Raw genomic sequence first — 20695 nt, 5'->3', positions numbered from 1 at the left:
GCACTTACAGAGGGGGCCAGACGCCTCTCCGGAGTGGAGCGGTGGGCCGTGAACAGTGAACGGCCGCGCGGACCCTGGAACGCCAAAGCGTCTTGCTTAGCGTGGGCGAAGCTCCGCCTTGGCCCCGGAGCCGGGCGAGCAGCCCCGCTCTCCCTGCGTGTCCGCAAGTCCTGCTGTTTGGCGTCCACCGCGCTAGCACGCCCCGCTCTCCTTGAAACAAACAGGCGGGGATGGTGCCGGGCTGCCGTGGCAGGTCGGCGTGTGCCGAGCAAAACCGCCGGCACGGCCAGTTCTGCTCAAGGGGCAGCGGTCCGGGGAAAAGGCGAAGGTCTCGGGCCGCGCGCAGAGTGTCGCCCGGGTGGGTGCGAGCGGACGGCGCCGGTGGTTGGAAGGCGGGAAGGCGGCCGAGGAGCAGGGCCGGGGGGAAGGCGGCGGCGCTCCGAGGTCGGCTGGGGCTGGGGCGGCGGGCGGGTGACGCAAGGCGGGGAGGAGGTGGCGTATGCAGATGAGCGGCCTCAGTGCATTTTGGAAGCGCGCTCCCGGGAAAGGATGGGCATCTCGAGCCTGGCGGCTGTGCGACTAACTACTAAGATTGAGGGCCCCCCGAGTGTGTTTTCGATGTCGGCACGTGGGTGGCGGTGACTCCGAGTGGGTGGAGGGTTGACCGGAATCAAAGAGTGGTGTTCGGGGCGGCGGGTAGTGGCGCGGGTGGGTTGGGAGCTCATACTTACCTGGCAGGGGAGATACCATGATCACGAAGGTGGTTTTCCCAGGGCGAGGCTCGTCCATTGCACTCCGGATGTGCTGACCCCTGCGATTTCCCCAAATGCGGGAAACTCGACTGCATAATTTGTGGTAGTGGGGGACTGCGTTCGCGCTTTCCCCTGGGCAAGTCAGGTTTAAAAGTAGATCGAGGTCTTTTAGGGTTTTTTACTTGCGTGTAGTGCCAGGTAGCGCTTTTGCACTGTTTTCTCGTGGGGCGTTGGTTTTTATCGTGCTTATGTAAGAGCCCCCTTTCTCGTAAGCGGGAGGACTGGAGCTCCATGATTTTCTGGTACCGGAAACAAACTCAGAATTGTAACATCGTTTTGTAAGTGGAGGGGGGGGAGGAGGTGTGCTCTCAACATACCCTGGTGCTCCCTTGGGTTATTTTACTATCCCCGTTGCTGTCTCGGCGGGTGGCTGGCACCTTAAAGGTTCAAAATGGTCCGAGTAACCACACTGCACGTCATGACTTGCCAACAGGTGATTTTTTTTTTCATCGTCGAACGGAGTTCCCGTAACAAGAAAGGGGTGCTGGTACCGGGGGGAGGGGCCGTGGATGCCTCTCGAAGCCTGGCCAGCCTGCGATTTGTGGGTACCATGGAAATAGCCGGAGTGTGAAGTGGCTTCTGTGAAGTACGACTTTCGGGAATATGTGGGGCACACGCTGTGTGGGAGAGGGCGGTCCAGCAGGTGTGGAAGCAGAGTTGCTGTGCTTTTTGTGTCACAGCCCTGCCCCTGAGGGATGCAGGGCCGTGGCAGTGCTGGCGGCCGGAGTGCATGGGGGTTGGCGCCCGCCAACTGACGGCCTCCAGAGAGCGGCTGTGCAGTTACTGTTTTTTCCCAGCCGAGGATGTTTTAGATTCAGAGATCGGGTTATGTTGATGTTTTGGACTTCCCCACATGTCACGCCTCCTTCATGATTTGGTTTGTTTTGTACCGGAGATGGAACTCAGGACCTTGAGCGGTGCCGCTGAGCCAAATCCCCGGCTTTTCCTTCTTTTTTGTTCTTTTCTTTTATCTTTTTAATTATGCGTTGTGGTTCTTTGAAAATTACTTTATTTTAGTGTACGGTGATACCAGCCTGAACATACCCGATCTCACCTGAAAATTATTTTATTTCATTAGTACACATTTGCAGTACAGGATGTTTACATTCATCTTGGGGAGTGGGTCCATGCTACACGATACAGTTTTCTTTTTTTTTTTTTTTTAAGTCCCCTTTGCCACCTCCCTCCCTCTGCCCCATCTTCATTCTTGTTGTAATTCTTAGCTCGTGTTTATAACATACCACGTCATACATTCACTGAGGTTATTAGGTTTCTCCACATGGTATACCTTAATTCTGCTTACTTCCCCTTTTCCCCCTCTTCTCCTTTTTCCCTCCTGGATCCCTTCCCATTTGCAAAAGGTCTATTCCCTTGTTTCTGTCTCTCTATCCTTTACTGTTACTCCCTTTGTTTATAATCTGCCTTACTCAAATGAGATGCCATATGGTAACTGATTTATTTCACTCACACACTGTATTTTCCAGATGCACCCATTTCCCCACAAATGTCTCATTCTTTATAGCTGAGTAGTATTCCATTATGTATAGATACATTTTTTAAAAATGTATTCATCCATTGATGGATATGCTGACTGCTTAAATTGTGGCACTCTCACGCATTGGTATGCAGGTGTCACTATCATACGATGTCATTAGCTCTTTTGGGAAGACACCTAGAAGGGGAATGAATAGCTGGGTCACGTGGAATTTCTAATTTTAGTTCTTTGAGAAATCTCCATATTGAGGTCCATATAAGCTACACTAGTTGGCATTCCTACCGACAACGGAGGAGGCTTTCTTGTCCACTACAGCCTCACCAGGATTTGTTATTCTTTGTCTTCTTGATAATTGTCATCCCTTCTGGAGTGAGATGGAATCTTAGTGCTGTTTTAATTTGTATTTCTCTAATGGCTAGAGATGTTGAACATTTTCTCATATATTTGTTGGCCACCTGTACTTCTGAGAAGTGTTCATTTCACTTGCCCGTTTCTTGACTGAGTCTTTTATTTTAAGGGGTCTTATTCAGACAGAAATACCTCCTTCGGGTCCTGAACGACAGCCGTGAGCCTCTCATTTTCTGCCTGGACGTTAGTGACCACAGCCCAGCTCTGTTTCAGTTCGTTCTGCATTTCCAAGATCCTGCCCAGGTAGTAAGCGTCCTTCGATGCTGAGTCCTGCAGAAGCGTTTCCTCCCGAGTCTCTCCATCCTCGGCAACTTGACGGTGGATGGAGAAGGACTGCCCGAATGCCTCGCGGAGCTGCTCCAGCTCCTGCTTGAGGCTGTCGTACTCGGCCTCCAGCTCGTCATACTGCTGCTTGAGGGTCAGCTTCTCCTCCGGCACCACCAGCCTCTGTACTCGGCAGCCTGGATCTTCTCGTGGCTGGTCTTGGTGAGCTCGCGGGGTCAGCCGCTCGATCTCGGTCTGGTAGTGATCCAGGCTCTGCAGCAGCTTCTGTGTGGTTATATCCCCAGCCGGCAGGCGGGCTGGCGGGCGGGTGGCACAGGCCTCCTTTTTGTACTGGTGATGGAAGCCAGGGCTTTCACACTGACCTACCGTCCCTGTTGCTCTCTAAGGGTAGAACTTGCGACGGTCCTGCCTCAGCCTCCCAGAGTCTAGGCATGACAAGCGTGTGTCACCACGCCAGGCTTTATGAATTTCTTGTGACAAAACTGAGCTCTTAAAAAGTACTCGGAAGGGCTGGAGATTTAGCTCAGTGGTCCCTCGCCTGCCTCGTAAGCGCAAGGGTCCTGAGTTTGATCCTCGGTACCAAAAAAAAAAAAAAAAAAAAAAAAAAGCAAACAAACAAAAAAGAGAAAATTAAAATAGTTATTATTCATCACTTGTATTAACCCAAATAATTTAGTTACCCCTTAAAATGACTAGTGGACTGTGATGGTGCACACCTGTCATCCCAGCTCCTTGGCAGGCTGAGGCAAAGGGATCCCGAAGTACGAAAAGAAAAGAAAAATCGGGAGTGAAGTAGAAATTTACCCTGCCAAATCACAAACATGCACCTGTAAAGTCTGTTGCTTGTAGTTATATGAAAGGATAATTAATCGGAAGGAACAGGATATTGATTACATAGATTATCTGTAACCCACTATGTCGTGAAAAGGACAAAGAAAAGAAAAATGTTACATAAAATGGGATGTGAGCTGGGCATGGTGGCTCATGCCTACGATCCCAGCACTCAGGAGGCTGAGGCAAGAGGATCACGGTGAGTTCCAGGCCAGCCTGGGCTACATAGTGAGTTCAAGGTCAGCTTGGAACACAAAGCCAGACCCTGTTTAAAGAACGAACAGAAAAAAAGAAACGAAACGAAACGAAAAGAAAAAGGCATGTGAAGCACACTCCTTTTAAGAAAAAAATACGTGCTGTCAAAAACTGGCTTCACCAGTTGGTATCGGTGTGGCTGGCAAACACCATCATGCTGTTGGCGAGCCTGGGGATTGAACGCAGGACACTTTCAGTGAGCTACATCCTGAGGCCGGCCTGCCTGCCTTTCTTTTTTTGACACAGCATCTTGTGAAGTTCTCTCAAGCAGGGCTTGAACTTGATCCTCTTGCCTCAGCCTCCCAGAGTGCTGAGATTGTAGGCCTGGGCCTCCACACCCTGCTCTGTGTTACATTTTACTTTGAGAGGGTCTCAACGGAGTGTCCCAGGCTAGTCTTGAACTTGTCATCCTCCTGCGTCTCCCAGGTAGCTGAGATTACAGGCCTGTGCCGCCCCCGATTTAATTGTGGAAATTTTTCTGTCATTCACAGAAGATCTAAAGTGACTTTTGTTAAGTATTGTTAAAAAAAAAAAAAAAAGCAAGCCAAAGCTGGGGATTTAGCTCAGTGGTTCTCGTGCCTGCCTTACAAGCGCAAGGGCCCAAGTTCGATCCCCGGTACCCGCCCCCCCCCCCCCCAAGCAAGGAAAAACTGGGCCCGAGATTTAGCTCAGTGGTGCCGCTGCCTGCTTCGGAAGCGCAGGGTTCCGAGTTCGATCCCCGGTACAAAAAAATCCACCAAACATACTCAACAGAACAAAGGGTTTCCCAAGAAAATTACGGAGAGCAAAAGGGAAATACGGCCAACACCTTTGATAGTACACAGGGTTGCTGCAAACGGAATTGTTCTGCCCGGAGCCTTAGCCAGTACGGCAGAAAGGAAAACGCAGCGTGTCTTCCTCTCTTAGTAAAAAGAGAGGACAAGTTCTCGGTTTGTTAGCAGATACGCGACGGACGCTGTTCCCCTGGCGTCGGAACCTGCCGGTTTGAATCCCGGCGAAGGCGGCCGTCCCGCGGCCGCAGGGCGCAGGCGTTCAGCCCTCACCGAAACCTGGGCGGGCGGGCGGACTGTACCCCCGTTACACTTTAGGGAAATGGAGACGGACTGTGAGGATCGACCGCCGGGTGCGTGGAGGAGGCAGCGATTCGGACCTGGCCCAACCCGCTCGGCCGCCTTCCGCCGCGTCGCCCCGAAGCCACGGACCTCCCCCCCCCCCAGCCCCCCGCAGCGCCACCGCGCGCGGCTGAGACCCGTGCCGAGAAAGCCGCACCGCACCGTGGGCTTCGGCGGCCCGAGCCGCGGGGTCGGGCCGTCCGGGAGGGAAGCGCGGGAAGAAGCGGTGACGCCGCGGTGGACGTCACCGCGAGAGGCGGGAGCATGTAGATGAGGCGCGGTGCTTGCCGGTTCCAGCGCGTTGTTGCCGCCGCCGAGTTCCCCGGGCGGGTCCCCCCGAGAAAGGCGTGTGAGGGGTGTCGTTGGGGAGCGTGAGGTTTGGAAAGGAGGGGGCGAAGGCGTGGGCGTGTGAGTGACCGTGCGTAGGTAATGAGTGTGAGTGGCGGGTGAGGTGGCGCGCGCGGCGCGGCGCTCATACTTACCTGGCAGGGGAGATACCATGATCACGAAGGTGGTTTTCCCAGGGCGAGGCTTATCCATTGCACTCCGGATGTGCTGACCCCTGCGATTTCCCCAAATGTGGGAAACTCGACTGCATAATTTGTGGTAGTGGGGGACTGCGTTCGCGCTTTCCCCTGGTTCTGGGGTTGGTTAAAATTAGACCGTACAGTTTTTGTTTTTCTCTTGTCGAGTTCGGGTTCGCTTACTGTGTGTGTTCTGGGAAAGTCTTCCGTTGGGTTAACTGCTCGGTTCTTGCTACGGTTGGGGTTCTGCCGTGCACTGTAGAAGGTCGGCAGTTTGCGTGGGGTTGGGTTACAAGGTTTAAATTTATGCGGGACTCTGCTGTGGTGGTTTTGTTTTCTGCCTCGGGCAGTGGCTGAACCCTTATTTTTCGGGAGATCTTAGGTTTCACGCTTTTATTTGCGCTGAAAGTTTGCACAGGTGGATTTGGTTGGAGACGTTTGTGAACGATCCTCAGTTACAAGGTTTTGGGTTGACTGGCCCATGCGGGGGGGCTCCCAACTGTCAATCCTCCTGCAATTACAGGGCTCGGCCACTGCTCTCAGTTTTGCTAATTACTATATGACACAGTAACAGTTTATGTATTTCTAGTTTTACTGCCCGTTAGTCCTTTTTGCAGTCTGGAGTTCCTGGTTTTAGTTTGTCCGTGTCGGCGCGGAGGCGGGGGGGGTTTCTTTCAGTACAGTCTCGTTTTATGCGTTCAGGGATTGTGTGTAAATCCTTGTACTCAACCGACCTCGTGTTATGTCCCGGCCCGCGGGTAAGTCAACGGAGACCCTAGAGGGGGAGCGAGGATGAGAGGGGACAGGGGACACGAGAGATGGAGACAAGACAGGTTTCTGATCAAGTCTCGTTTATTGCGGAAGCTGCTACAACATATATACCGTAGGGCGAGAGGGGAGGAGCAAGAGGAGTGTACTGGGGCTACTTCCTTGTTGCCGGGTAGATCTGCAACAAGCCCGGGCATGTCCGTAATAGGCACTCAAGAATTCCGGGGGGGGGGGGGCAAGGCCCCCCACAGTGTTAAAAAATTTTTTGTGCCGGGGATTTAGCTCAGTGGTTTCGCCGCCTGCTACCCAAGTGCAAAGACCCGAGGCTCGATCCCCGGTACCAAAAAAAAAATTTTTTTTTTGCTTTTGTTTTTGCCGGTGGGTGGTTGATATTGAACCCAGGGCCTTGCACAAGCATTGTACCACTCACCTGCACTCCCAGCCCTTTTTGAAAATTTTATTTTGAGATATCATCTCTGCTGGGAGCACTGCGCTGTAGATCACTATGGCCAGGTCTAAACGCCTCCTCCCGCGGATGAGGCAGGGCCCCGCGGGCGGAGAACGGGCGACAACAGGGTATGGTGGAGCAAGGCCTGGCCAAGAAGAGGATGTGTGTTCCTCCCCGCCCATTCGCCAGAGAAACATCAAACGTGATGTCCTGCAGACCTTAGACCAGCTCCGGTTACAGACCAGCCCCTTTTAGCTCCCCCTGCACTTCCCATATCTCTACCACTATCAATAAACGTGCGGCCATTTGCTTGGTGGTCTTTTCCTCCCATCGGGAGGTAGAGCCCCACCTGGCCCCACCTACACCTTACAACTCTTTGTCTGTCTTTCTTAATGCCTCACTGTCGTTGCCCACTCCGTGAATCCTTCAGCCACACGGGCCGTGGCACATCTCACTCAATTCCCCAGGCTAGCCTTGAGCTGTCGATCCGCCTATCTCAACCTCCCAAGCAGCTGGGATCACAGGTGTGTGCGTGCCACTGTGCCTGGCTGACAATATTTATTAAGAAAATTGCGTCTGAGCATGCAGTGGTGGCGCATGCCTGTAATCCCAGCGCTCTGGGAGGCTGAGGCAAGGAGGATCACTCTGAGTTTGAGGCCGGCCTGGGCTACAGAGCGAGACCTTGTCTGAAAAATTTAAAAAGTAAATTAAAAAGGATTGGGGCTGTAGCTCACTGTGATGTTCCTGGATTCAATCCCCAGTACTTGCCAAGGGGAAGGGGAAGGGAGATTGCATCAGTGTTGAACATATGGAGGCTTTTTTCTTGTCCTTGTTCCTTCAACAACGTATTATAGATAGATGAGCTAGGTAGAAATAGCATAGACAGTCAGATAGGGCTAGGATGCTCCTCCAGAGGGCCCGGGCAAAGGTGAAACACACCACAGCTGCACCGGAGACACATCGGATGAAAACCAGGCCTCAGGTTACAGGCAAGATGACCAGGTCTACATACTTTCTCAAAGAACAAACACTGGGCCTAATGAAGTCTAGACAGACATCAGCCACCCCATGGGTGACCAGAGACCTCTGGACCCACCACTTCCTAGGAGAATCTTTGTTCTTTCCGTCCACGCTTGTTACGTGGCTCGTTTCCCGATTTGACCGCTGTTACCTAAGTGACTATACTTGTAACCTTATTGGATGTTCATGGCTGCGGCCCCCGTTGTACCCACATGGGTTTCACCGTATAAAACTCTAAAACAAGAAGCAAAAAACAAAATTCTGTAAAGCGGGGTCCCGGCTACCCACTCGGGGTCCCTCCTGTCCCTCGGGAGCTTTCCTATCAATAAATATCTCCGCACACTTTTGTTTGGTTGGTTGGTTTGGGTACCGGGGATCGAACTCGGGACCTTGTGTTTGCCAGGCAGGCGGCGGCACCACTGAGCTAAATCCCCCACCCTCTTCGTACTCTTAACCTCCCTTGTTCCTAGGATTCAGTCTTCGATTTCTAGAGAACAAGAACTCGGTGTATCATACAATTAACAGGTTGGGAGTCAGAATATTTCATACTCCGTTCCCAGTATTTCCTGTAACAAATACAGTATAACAACTATGTACTGAAAAATAACAAATACAAAATTAATGCAGTGTAATCTAGAGATGATTTAACGTAAACCAGGAGGAAAAGCAACCGAAAAAAGAAAAAGTATACTGGGAGGATATAACTGTGCCGTTTAATATAAGGGGGTTGGAGCATCTGTAGAATTTGGTATCTGCAGGGGGGTTCTGGAGCCAGTGCCCCTCGGACGTTTAGGGACAACTGTGTTCATGAAGGTGGACACCTTTTCAAATGTGAGAGAATCTAATTTGCTTCTTTGTGTTTCTGGTTCAATTAGGACGTGCCTGTTGTGCTTTTTCTTTTTCTTTCTTTCTTGTTCTTTTTTTTTTTTTTTTTTTTTTTGGTATTTAGACAGGGTCTTGTTGTATAGTTAGGCTGGCCTTGAACTCACTATGTTGCTCAGGCTGGCCTCGAACTCGTGGCAATCCTCCCGCCCCAGCCTCCAGAGTGTTGGGATCACAGGCGTGCGCCACCATGCCCGGCTCCTCAGCCTCCCTCTTAAAACGTTTAGTGGAACTAGGTGAGGTGGCCCAAGCGTGCTATCCCAGCACTCTGGGAAGCTGAGACAGAAGGCTTTCAAGTTCAAGCCCACCTTGGGCAATGTAGTCATTTAGCAAGACCCCGTGTCAAAATACAGAAATAAAAAAGGGCTGGGGATGTATGGAGCTCAGTGCAAAGGCCCTGGGTTACAGTCCCCAGTACCCCCCCCCCCACCCCACACGGAAGATGTAAGTGGACCTCGGGGCTCCATCTTTAAGTCACCGCCGTTTGAGTAGTATCTCGGGGGACGCATCCCACCCCCGCGGTTGAAGAATGACCAGTGACGAAGTCAAAGGTCCCTATCCAGACCGGGAGTGTGCCCGTGGATTCCTTCATCCGGTGGTAGGTGCTGGGGGTTTTGTGAGTACACCATGCCGTTCACAGTCCTTACCCTTTCGGAACCTTAAGTCTCGTGCATGAGGCAGGCATTCATCAAATAATCACACAAAAGAGGTGTTTGATCTGCTGAAGGTGGTCGAGGGAAGGTTCGGGGAGATAGAGACACTTGGACAGACATCTGAATGTCTGCATGTCTGAATGACAGCTCAGTTGAGGGAAGAATCCCCGCTGGAGAGAGCCGCTTGTGGACAGGCCGGGGGGCAGGAGGGAGCCCGAGGGAGCCCGGGGCGCCTAGCAGGGTTCAAAGCGGGGAGTGTGAGCCAGAGCACGCAGGGCCTCGTATGGACGTAGAAAAGCCTCGTCCTTGACCCAAGCACAATGGGAAGCCACCCGAGCTGAAGCTTACGGAGGGGGATGGGGGGAGGGGGAGGGGGAGGGGGAGGGGGGGTGAGGGGTGGGGGGGTGGGATGTGGATATAAAATACTCTCTTGTTCGTTTAAACACAGCCGTGTCATTTGTAGAGTGCAAAATTCCTTGATTGGGGGTGGGAACCCCAACGGTCTTTTGCTCACAGGATAAAATTTTAAAGTGGGGCACGCGGTGCAGATGTCGTAGTCTTTGGCTTTGTCTGGTGGGCTTCACCGTCCACTTTTCGGCTCGTTTTTTCTCGCGAGAGGCCTCCCTTGCTGGGCCCCGCAGTCCAAACCGAGGCGTGCCGCGGAGGGAGGTTTCCTAGCGCTCGGGCGCCATTGTTGGCCGTCAGCGTGACGCGCGGGAAGCGGCTGCGCGGCGGAAGCGGGGCGGCCCGGGGGGGGGGGCCGCTAGAAGTAACTGGCTCGTGATTGGCTGTTTCGCGACCGTATGTTAATTAAGCTGACGGCGTGAATTATTTTTGCGAAAGGGCAAGAGCGAAAGAGCGTTCCGAGTGCTTTGTGGCACCTGGTAGGGGAAAAGCGCTTTCTTCGGGGAGCATGTCAGTAGGCCTGCGTGTGAAGTGTTGTCCCAAGACGTCCTCGCCATCGGCGAGATGTGTGTGCGTTTCGTGGAGGAAGGAACGTCGCGGGGGGTGGGGTTAAGGCTATACTTTCAGGGATCATTTCTATAGTTCGTTACTAGAGAAGCTTCTCTGATCGTGTAGAGTACCAGAAACCACGAGGAGGAGGCGTAGTGTTCCTTCCTGAGCGTGAAGCTGGCTCTCGGTGTTGCTTTGTTGCAGCTGCCGTTTGCCATTGATGATCGTTCTCATTCTCTCTTCGGAGTGAGTGAGGGGGAAGGAACGCAGTCTGAGTGGCTTCTGTTTCTAAGCGCGGCACTACGAGAAGCGTTTTTGTTTGTTTTTCCAGGCGTGGGCTGGCTCAGGAGCTGCTCAGTTTTTTGTAAGCGGGGCTTTGGCGTGAGCCAAGCAGCGCTAGGTTGGCTCTAGGCCCGTGACGTCTCCAGTGTCGTTTCTACCTTTTTTTTCCCTTTGCCCCCCACCCCCCTTTCCTTTTCCTCTTTTCTCTCTGGTCCTTTTGACTTTAGGCTCTCGCCACGTCGTCCAGGTGGCCTTTGGGGCCCTTGGAGTCGCTGGGGTCACCGGTGTGCACAAATGGGACTAAGAAGTTGAGCTTTGGGTCTGATCTGCGCTGCCGTGGGAGGCAAAAACAAGGTGCCCTAACTTGCAGCACTTTTTATTTAGTACATCAGGAAAAGCAAATGTAACAATTGAATATGGAGAGTTCAGTATCACGTTGGGATGAACAAGGTGTAAACGAAAGAATGGGTGGGGGCGCCGGAAATCTAAGAACCAATGAAGGATCTATGCACATGAAGATTTGGTTCCTCCCAGGGTGTCTCTTGCAGGTGGTTTTGTCCTACAGCATTACAGCATCATGGGATCGTTGAGATCTCAGTTGTGACCTGAGGCCAAAATGGAATTATGTCTTGGAATGTTATAGCTGGTCTGCAGGTGGGAGAACTAGGCCTACTCAAATGATTTTTCTCTAGAATTATGTAGCATTGCTCTCAACAGAAACAGTACACAGAACTTTATTAGATTCACTTTGTGTGTTTGTGCTCTAAAGATAGCAATGTTATTAAACTGCCCCCAAGTTAATCCTGTAGGCGTCACATACTCAATTTTAAAACCAGTACTACTTTCTGAGGTACTTTCCTTATGGTAAATGTAAATGTATAGACTGTATTCAGGGTGACCGGAAAGAGGTCCTAACCTGTGAGAATGGGCTTCCTGAATTTCGATTCAGTATTAGGGAGGTGTATGGTGGGTAGGTATTCTAATCCTTCATATCCTGTGTTAATATTTTTCATGGTTACCCTACTTCATGCAGTTTTCCTTGTAGTGGGTGGAAGATGATAAAGCTGTTTTATCAACTAATAATGTGATCACAGATACCAAAACCTAATTATTCTGTCCCTCCATTCCCTCTCCTAAGAAGTGGTTTGGAATCTCTTTCTAAAAAGGATGGAACCGCATGGAGGTTCTCCCGATGTTAAGGTAGACCTAAATAAAAGTTCTCAATAGAGTCCTCTTTGAGTAAAATATACTATCTCTGTACCTGCAACTTTTTAGAGCATGTTTCATCCTCATTTTTAATATCTTGAACTGAAGAACTGATGTCAGCCTGCCAGGTACTGTAATTTATTCTATCCTATTATATATCAAGAAGGACAGTGAAAAATGTTTCCTTGCAAACTTGTAGTCCAGTATCACTTTCTATTTTTATCCTTAAATGACCACTCCAAATCAGTGTAAGGGTTTTTCCAGTAATTACAGCACTTTGTTAAACTTAGCAAAGTTTCTTCACAGAAACATTATTGAGTAGCTGAAGAAATTGCAAAGTTAACCATTATTAACTGGGTGGGATGTGAATGGAATGTTAGAAATGTGTGAATTGAAGTTCTGTATTCTTTATAGATATAGCCCTTATTTAAAAGTGAAGTCCATATTCAAACTAGGAATGAAAGTGATGTATTTCTAAATTCTTGCAAAAGTGGGTTTTTTTGTTTGTTTGTGTGAATATAATAGCAGGAAGAATTATAGCAATCTGTCATTTTACCTGAAATGGGCAAGCCTGTGTATTATGAATGTTTTCCAGCTTCCCTGTGGAATATACCAAGAAATGCACTTGAAGTTAATCTTTGCTTTTCTGTCATTGTAAATTTAGATTCTGTAACTGGGTTTGGTGGTGTGAAGCATTGTTCACGAGAGGCCAGAACTCCTCTTCCTACAGGATTTTGAGATGGAGGAACACATATTTAATCTCCCCTTTATGCTTTGGTTCTAGTTCCTCTTTCCAAGTTGAATAACAATGTTTTTGGTTGTTTTGTTTTAGTTGGTGCTCTGAAGCTTAATCTTAATACCCTTTAATCTCAGTTGTCAAATTTTGATAATACATGCCATTTTCTTTGGTAAGAGAAAGCAGGTTTTAATGTCTGCCAGAATACAATTTATATCCCTTATTGGCTCCATTAAACTCTTTTAAAACTTAAAAAAAAAAAAAAAAAAGCCCTGCAACGATAGCCTGCGTGTGTGAGGTACAGCAGAGCACTCCATGAACTCCACCATGTACAGCACCTGGCAGTATGTTCCCTTTGCCAGCATGTATACAACACCCGGTGGAGACACCCAGTCCTGCCCACACCAGCCCTGATGGAAACGCAGGTTTGGGTGCATGGTGTGAGGACAACAGATCTCCCAAAGGGAAGAGAAAGGGCCCAGGAAACTTTTAGAGGGATGGAACATTTTCAGGGAGAGGATCAGTCCATGACTGCTTCCAACTCCCTCCCCTTCCACGGCTGAGGAAACTGAGGCAGAGAAGAGTGCAATCCACTTGCCCAGGGCCCAAGACTAATGAGCAGGAGAACTAGAGGGCGGGAAGGAGATTGCACAGAGGGAGGGGCTGGCACTTCACATATTCCTGGCTTTCACATTTGTCCCATTATTTAGACCTCACTAAAAGGCATCACACCTGAGTCGCACGGAACACACCGAATCAGCCCGCACCCCCACAACGATCCACTGGACAGCCCCCCAACCCCGCTCCTCTGTACAGCCACCTGGTTCCACATTACAAAGACGCAGAGGACACCGGACCACCAGACCACAGTACTGAGTCCCGCCGCTCCCGGCCCAGAGGGCAGAGAAGCTCAGATCGTCCCAGAACCAATTAAAAACAAATTAAACGCAAAGGGGGAGAATCCAACAAAAAGAAAAAGTCATGACAATGCTTTTAAAACTTTGAACTTCATCTCCCTAATGAGTGTATAATTCAATCTTATTATTGTACTGATTAGTATTTTTCTGATTCTACAGTTGCACACCATTCTTTGTGCTATACTGGCTATTTATCTTATGTCTACATTTTAATTGGGTTGTCTATTGATGAGGTCTAAGAATTCTTTATATATTCTGCTCATAGGTTATATGCATTGTAAATATGGTCTGTTTAAGGACTACTTTTCATTTTAATGATGTCATTTAAAGTTCTAAATTTTGATGGAATCTCATTTATCAGTTTTTTTCTTTTATACATCATGTTTTTTGTATCCTAGGTAGTTCTAGCCTACCCTGAATTCATAAATATTTTCCCTTATAATTTCTCCTTAAAGTTTTATACTTTTAGGCTTTCTTATTTAGGTTCATAGATCCCTTCAAGTTATTTTCATGTATGGAAAAAAAGGGTTGAGGTTAATTTTTTATATACGGATACCAGGTCTTCTAGTGCCGTCTGCTGAAAACACTATCTCTTCCTCGGCTCTTGAATCGAGTTTATATTCTATAAAATGCTAATGTAAAATAATCTTTCAAAACTCAGTGGACCATATATGTGTGGTTCTATTTCTAGATTGTTTTATTCAAATGATCTATATGTCTTTCCTTACACCAACACTGCCTTGATGACTGTAGCTTTAGAAGAAGTCTTAAAATTAGGTACTAAACTTCTTCCGACACTTTTTTTAAAAACTTTTCTACATCCTTTGTACTCCTACATAACTTTTAAATTTCAATACCCAATTCTTCATTTATAGCAAAGTATACACAGACCTGAATTTTTATATACACCTTGTGTTTTCTAATCCTGCTAAATTCAAGTACAAGTTCTAGGGGCTCCTAGAGATTTCTTAGTATTTTCTCTGTAGATGATTATTTCATCTACATATAAAGATTTTGCTTCTGCTGTGCCAATCCTATCCTAGTTGTATCATTTTATTGCCAGACTATTTTGGTGGGGCCTAGGTTTCAAAGTTCAATGGACAGATAAAGAGTAAGCATATCTGCCCTTGTTCCCCACCTTAAGGAGAAAGCATTGTATCTTCTCCATTTATATAAGGCATTCTCGCTGGAAGTATGGAGTACATGTCTTTAATCTGTTGAGAAGGTTCTGTTCTACTTCTAGTCTCCTGATAGCTTTTACCACAAACAGCTGTAGAATTTAGTCCAATACTTTTCCTCCAACTAGTGACAGGATCATATGGCTTCTTCCTTTCCTCCGTTAAAATGATGACTTTTGGGGGTGGATCTTCCAATGCTGAACCAACACTGCCATCCCTATAACAAAACCACTTTCTACATCCTGCCAGATCTGACTTCCAATAGTTTGTTTTGTTAAACAAATTTCTATCTATGTTCATACTTTTTTCTTCTATTATCTTTATCCAGTTTTAGGATTACCACAATGTTGAGTTCCTAAAATGAGGGGAGAAGTGTTCCTTCTTTTTTCTGCTTTAAATGTTTGATATTATTTATCAGTTAAAATGTTTATGAGCCTGCTGTTCTCACATAGGTAGATTTTCAAGCTAGGAATATACTTTCTTTAATAGGTGCTATTCAAATTTTATATTTCCTCCAGAGTTAGTTTCATTAATTTGTCTTCCAAGGTACTTCTTAGAAGTGGTCAAATTTATTTCAAAAAAGATATTTGTTATATGCTTTCTATATCCTTTTAAATTCTGTAAAATCTGTAGTGTCTCCTAGATCTTGATACTGTAATTTAAAAAATGTGTAACTGATATTGTGTAACAAGAAGAAAAGGTCTAAAAGAGCAGGGGAATTGGGAGGGGTGGGGAAGGGAAAAAAGAGAAAGGAAAAAATATGAGAAGAGGAAAAAAAATGGAAACAAGGTCTTTGCAAATAGGGAAGGGTGGAGGGGGTGAAGAGAGGGCAAGGGAAGGGGAAAAGAAATAAGAACCAAGAGACTCATGTAACGGCACAAGATCCCAATGATGAATATAACTGTATTGTATACCAAAAATGTACCAATAAACTTGGGGGGGGGGCATCACACCTGCCAGTGAGTGGCCTCAGGCAAGTTACAAATGTCAATGGGCTTATGTTTCCTAAGATATAAAAGTAGGTCACTAACAGCACTGTACTGACCCAAGAGGCTCTTGTAGGTTAACACATAAAAATTTGGGGGGGAAGAACATCTGACTGGTGATAAGGGCTGGGTAAATGGGTCAGACATTACTGTTGTTCTCCACACTCAACAGATGACTTTTTTTTTTTTTTTTTTTGGTACCAGGGATTGAACTCAGGACCTTGCGCTTTTGAGGCAGGCCAGGCACCACTGAGCTAAATCCCTGGCCCAACAGATGACTTTTTTTGCAGGGCTGGGGCTGGTCTGAGACAAGGTCTTGCTGTGTAGTTCAGCCTGGCCTTCAACTCACAGAGATCTCAGCCTCCTGTCTCAGCCTCCGAGTGACGAGAGGCCTGTGCCACCTCGCCCCTCAACAGATGACTTTCTAGAGATTCACTAGACTTGCCCAAGGTTTTACAGCTGGCTAACTTGCTTTACTTAACCCAGGCCTGTGTCCAGTGCGATGCTAAGACCCCTGCATCCAATAGTTGACTGAGGATCCACTGACTGCCTGAAAATGCTGCTGCTGCATGGACAGGGGTGCTGCCATCAAAGCAGCGGCTGCGGACGAAGGGGGAATGGGTACAGTGAGTGTCCACAGCAACACCTCTTCCTTCTATGGAGGGAGACGGGGCCCCCAGGCATGATGGCAACCGTTAGTGATGAAGAGTAGAAGAGAATTGCTGCTGAGACCCCTGGCCTCCGCCAACAGGAGCTTTCACACACCCCTTTTTCCATCCTTACCTCAGCCCGTCAAGGCGGCATCATCTCGCACAGCCAAGATGAGGAATCAAAAGTGCAAAGCTGAGCTTCATACTGAGATACGGGTCTGATTCCACCCCAGTGTTCTTTCCCTACTATCCTGTGATAGTGGCTGCTCTGAAACACTTCCTTCATGTCTACAGACCCTTGGGGTCAGGCTGGTCAGGCACAGAACCAGAGATCAGTCCTCTTGTCACCGCCCCCCTATCCTGTGGTAGGAGGCCCCAAAACCCTCAGCATCACCTATCCAGTCGAGGACCTACGCCTCAGAAAAAGTTCTGTTATTTTTGTTTTTTGGTTTTTTTGCTACCGGGGATCGAACTCTGGACCTTGCGCTTTCTACACAGGCAACGGAACCACTGAGCTAAATCCCTGGCCCTCCAATTACACTTTTATGGTGTAGTTGTGGAATGTCTGCTAAAGTCTCACGTGTTCAAGATGGGGCTTTTGGAAAGTGACTGGATAATGGAGCACTACACTCACGTGTGGACTGAGCCACTGATCAGTGCATAGTTGAATGTGCTGTTAGGAGGTGATCCCTGGTTGAAAGAGGTGTGTCACTGGGTTGTGCCTTTCTTTCTCTAGAGGTTGTATTTCCCTCCCCATCTCTTCACTTCTCTGCTTCCTAGCTGCTATAGACTGAGCAGCTTTCCTCCACCATGCTGCTTTTGCTTTCCTGCAATCCAACCATGCCTTCCTACAATGCCATTTCTGCCTTCCTGCAATCCAACCATGGACTGAACCCACTGGAAACTGTGACCCAAATAAACGTCTCTCACTTTCCGTGTGTTGGGAATGGAACAAGAACATGACCAATATGACAGTAGATGATAGCAGCCATGAAAGACACCCTTTATTGTGTGCAGGATATGTGGTTTGTAGCTAGTTTCCTAACCTGGTTGCAGAGGAGAATGACCTGGAGGGCTTTCTCCCTTTCACTGAAGAAGAAACAAAAATCAGGGCACAGCAGCTCACACCTGTAATCCCAGATCTCAGGATGATGGCAGTTTTCAGGACAACCTTGGCTACACAGTGAGTATGAGACTAACCTGGGCCACACAGCAATATCCTTTCTCAAAAAAAAAACCCATCTAGACAAAAAACACAAACAGGAGGAGAGAAACAGAAGATGGCTCTGTCTTCGCATCCCTCGCTCCTCACTGAAACGCTGGAGTCCAGGTCACAGGACCGTTCTCTGCTTGAGTATCCAAATTGAGGGTTTTTAGATAAACATTCTTATAATTCTAATTTGGCATAATAGAGATTTTTATTTTTTGGCTTTTATAAATGATATGCAAAACAAATGTATGACTACCTTGCTAAAGGTCTTTAATAGCACAGTTTTTATATTTGAAGTGTTTATATCTTTCTATAATCGTGCTTAGGTTTTATTGTATAGATACCTTTTATATACTAATATATAAATATAAAATGTATTACCGATACCAAAAATACATCTCTTAAAGCTAAAAAAAAGCACAAGATCCTGAGTTCAATCCCTGGTGCCAAAAAAAACAACAACAACAAAAAACAGGCACACAGGGAAGAAGAGGAGAAGAAAAAATATTTTTCAAACTTTCCAACTCAAAAACGGGGTGGGGGGGCTTCCAACGCCAACCACCCAGGTTTCTTGCTCAAAGGCAATACTATTGTAAGTGGTTTTTGTTTTGTCTTCTGTTTTGAATTGACCCCAGAGCCTGGCATACATCAGGCCAATGCTCTACCACTGAGCTACATCCTCAGTCCCTATTACAAATTTGTGTTTGAGGCAAGGCTAGACAATTTAGCAAGACTGTCTTAATTCAAAAGAGATGGAGATATATAGCTCCTTGTACAGCAGTTGCCTATCATTCCTGTGGCTGTTGGTTCAGTCGTTAATACTTAATAAAAGTATGTGCTAAATAAACCATTCTTCATCTAAATTTTTACATCTAATGCATCTTGGACAATTTTCCACAGGAGAAAACAAGTCATTGCACAATTCCTTTCAACAGCTTCACAGCCTGGTAACCTAGTTGTGAAGATGTTAAATTACTTAAGCAAATGGAATACATGACATAAGTTATGTTAATCAGTAATTAATGAACAAACAGTGCCTGGGATGGCCCAGGGAAAAGGCCAAGTGTTTCATAAACAGAAAAGATTCACATCTGGCCGATTCATTGCAATGTGTTGTTCTTGCGTATTAAATCACTGCCAACTGCTGGACTCAGATTCGTTTAAGTCTTAACTATAAAAGTCAGGAAGTCATCCTTTCTGACAAACTAATGCCTCCTGTACTATAACTGGTGAAGAACCTGGTTTGGGGGATGTTAAATTGCTTACGCAAATGGAGTACATGATACAAATTATATTATATTACATCATATAATTATATGAATAGAAACATGCTAACAGTGCTGTTCATGAGTCAGTAATTCATGAATACCTTCACTTAATCATCCCATATAACTTGTCTAATTGCTTACAGAAACTTTGTTAAAATTATTTTTCACCATGGGCATGAAATACAACTGTATCTTACTGATATAAATTAGCAAAGGTTTTCTTAATGTTTTATGAAGTTAGGACTGAGGAGTATAACTCAGGATCAGAGCCCTGGGTTCACACCTGCCCTGGACAAAACATGCAAGAAATAAAGTTTCTTCAAGTACTATCAAAATGCCCCAACGTGGCTTTTTGGTTTGTTTTTAGGTTTTTTGGAACAGGGTCTCGCTACAGAGTTCAGGCTGGCTCGGAACTCACTGTGTAGCCCAGGCTGGCCTCCAACTTGTGGCGATCCTCCTACCTCAGCCTCCAGAGTGCTGGGATCACGGGTGGGCCTGTGCTACCACATCCAGCTCAACCCTCCTATTTTTTTTATTTTGAGACAGGGTCTCAATATGTAGTTCAGGCTGGCCTTGAACTCGAAGAGATCCTCGTGCCTCAGACTCCCAAGTGCTAGGATTACAGGCGTGCACCACCCTGCCTTGCATCCTTAGTTCTTTTAAGAGCAAATGGTGGCACTTGCCTGTTCTTCCAGCACTCTAGGAAGCTACAGCATCAGGATAGCAAATTCAATTAAGTGCCCAGTCTAGGCACTTTACGAACTTGGTCAAACCCTATCTGAAAATAAAAAGGGCTATGGATGTAGCTTAATGTGAAGAACCAGGGTTCAACACCACCACCCCCCAAAATCCACTCATTAATTTCTAGATATTCATGTTAATGTACTTAATGATTTAGATCTGATCCATAATCCACCAGAACATCAACTAATTTCATAGGGCCCAATAATTCTGCCATAAAAAGTGCTGTCTAGGGCCAGGGATTTAGCTCAGTGGTTCTGCCACCTGCCTTCGCAAGCGCAAGGTCCTGAGTTTGATCCCTCCCTGGTACCAAAACCAACAACAACAAAAAAACCCAATGCTGTCTACCCCAGGGAATTTACTGCATCAACATATGTAAATCCTGAAAAGCAAATACAGACTCAATGCAAATATCAAGAATATTCCTAGCTGGGCATGGTGGCTCTCCCCTGTGATCCCAGTATTCTGGAGGCTGAGGCAGGAGGATCGCTGTGAGTTTGAGGCCAGCCTGGGCTACATAATGAGTTCAAGGTCAGCCTGAATTACATAACGAGACCCTGTTTTGAAAAACAAAAAGTTCCTAAAAAGGAACTAGGAATTTTATCTGCAGGAGTAATTTTATACTATACTTTTAATTGCTGGAATGATACTTAAAAATAGACACTGGGCATGGTAACAAATGCTTCCAATCCCAACTCCTGAGAGGGTTGAGGAGACAAGAAGCAGAATTGCAAATTGAAGGCCAACTTGGGCAATTTGGGCAGACCTTGTCTCAAAATTGAATAAAAAAGAAAGGGCTGGGCTGGGGATTTAGCTCAGTGGTTCTGCTGCCTGCCTCACAAGCGCAAGGATCAGAGTTCAATCCCCGGTACCAAAAAAAAAACAAAAACAAAAGGAGAAAGGGCTGGGGAGTGTAGCTCAGTGGTAGAGCACTTGCTTGGCCTATTCAAGGCCCTGAGTTCAAACTCCAGTACAGCAGGAGAGAAAGAAAAAGAAAAAACAAAAAAACATCAACAGAGAAGGCCTTCATTAGTTCCACACAGATGCACACAAAAGGGCACAAGTAATGTAAAA

General features: G+C 47.2%; 1 long non-coding RNA gene and 3 other non-coding genes across 4 annotated transcripts; all 4 read left to right on the top strand.

The window, feature by feature from the left end:
• Positions 1–723: 723 nt before the first annotated feature.
• Positions 724–887, top strand: LOC147823760 (U1 spliceosomal RNA). The gene has a single exon (XR_015443312.1). It is a non-coding gene; the product is annotated as a U1 spliceosomal RNA (small nuclear RNA).
• A 4785-nt stretch (positions 888–5672) lies between these two features.
• LOC147823759 (U1 spliceosomal RNA) lies at positions 5673–5836 on the top strand. The gene has a single exon (XR_015443354.1). It is a non-coding gene; the product is annotated as a U1 spliceosomal RNA (small nuclear RNA).
• Positions 5837–9897: 4061 nt separating this feature from the next.
• Positions 9898–17336, top strand: LOC147823757 (uncharacterized). Its single transcript, XR_015443141.1, has 2 exons — positions 9898–12063; positions 13382–17336. It is a non-coding gene; the product is annotated as an uncharacterized LOC147823757 (long non-coding RNA).
• LOC147823758 (small nucleolar RNA U3) lies at positions 10510–10727 on the top strand. Its single transcript, XR_015443359.1, has one exon. It is a non-coding gene; the product is annotated as a small nucleolar RNA U3 (small nucleolar RNA).
• Positions 17337–20695: the final 3359 nt, after the last annotated feature.

The sequence above is a fragment of the Heterocephalus glaber genome, unplaced genomic scaffold, assembly GCF_053883595.1.
Source record: "Heterocephalus glaber isolate CG9 unplaced genomic scaffold, H.glaber_assembly_v1.0 deba00001564, whole genome shotgun sequence".
Taxonomy (NCBI): Eukaryota; Metazoa; Chordata; class Mammalia; order Rodentia; family Bathyergidae; genus Heterocephalus; species Heterocephalus glaber.
The sequence above is the reverse complement of the archived record's forward strand: the minus strand, read 5'-3'. Positions and strand labels throughout refer to the sequence as shown.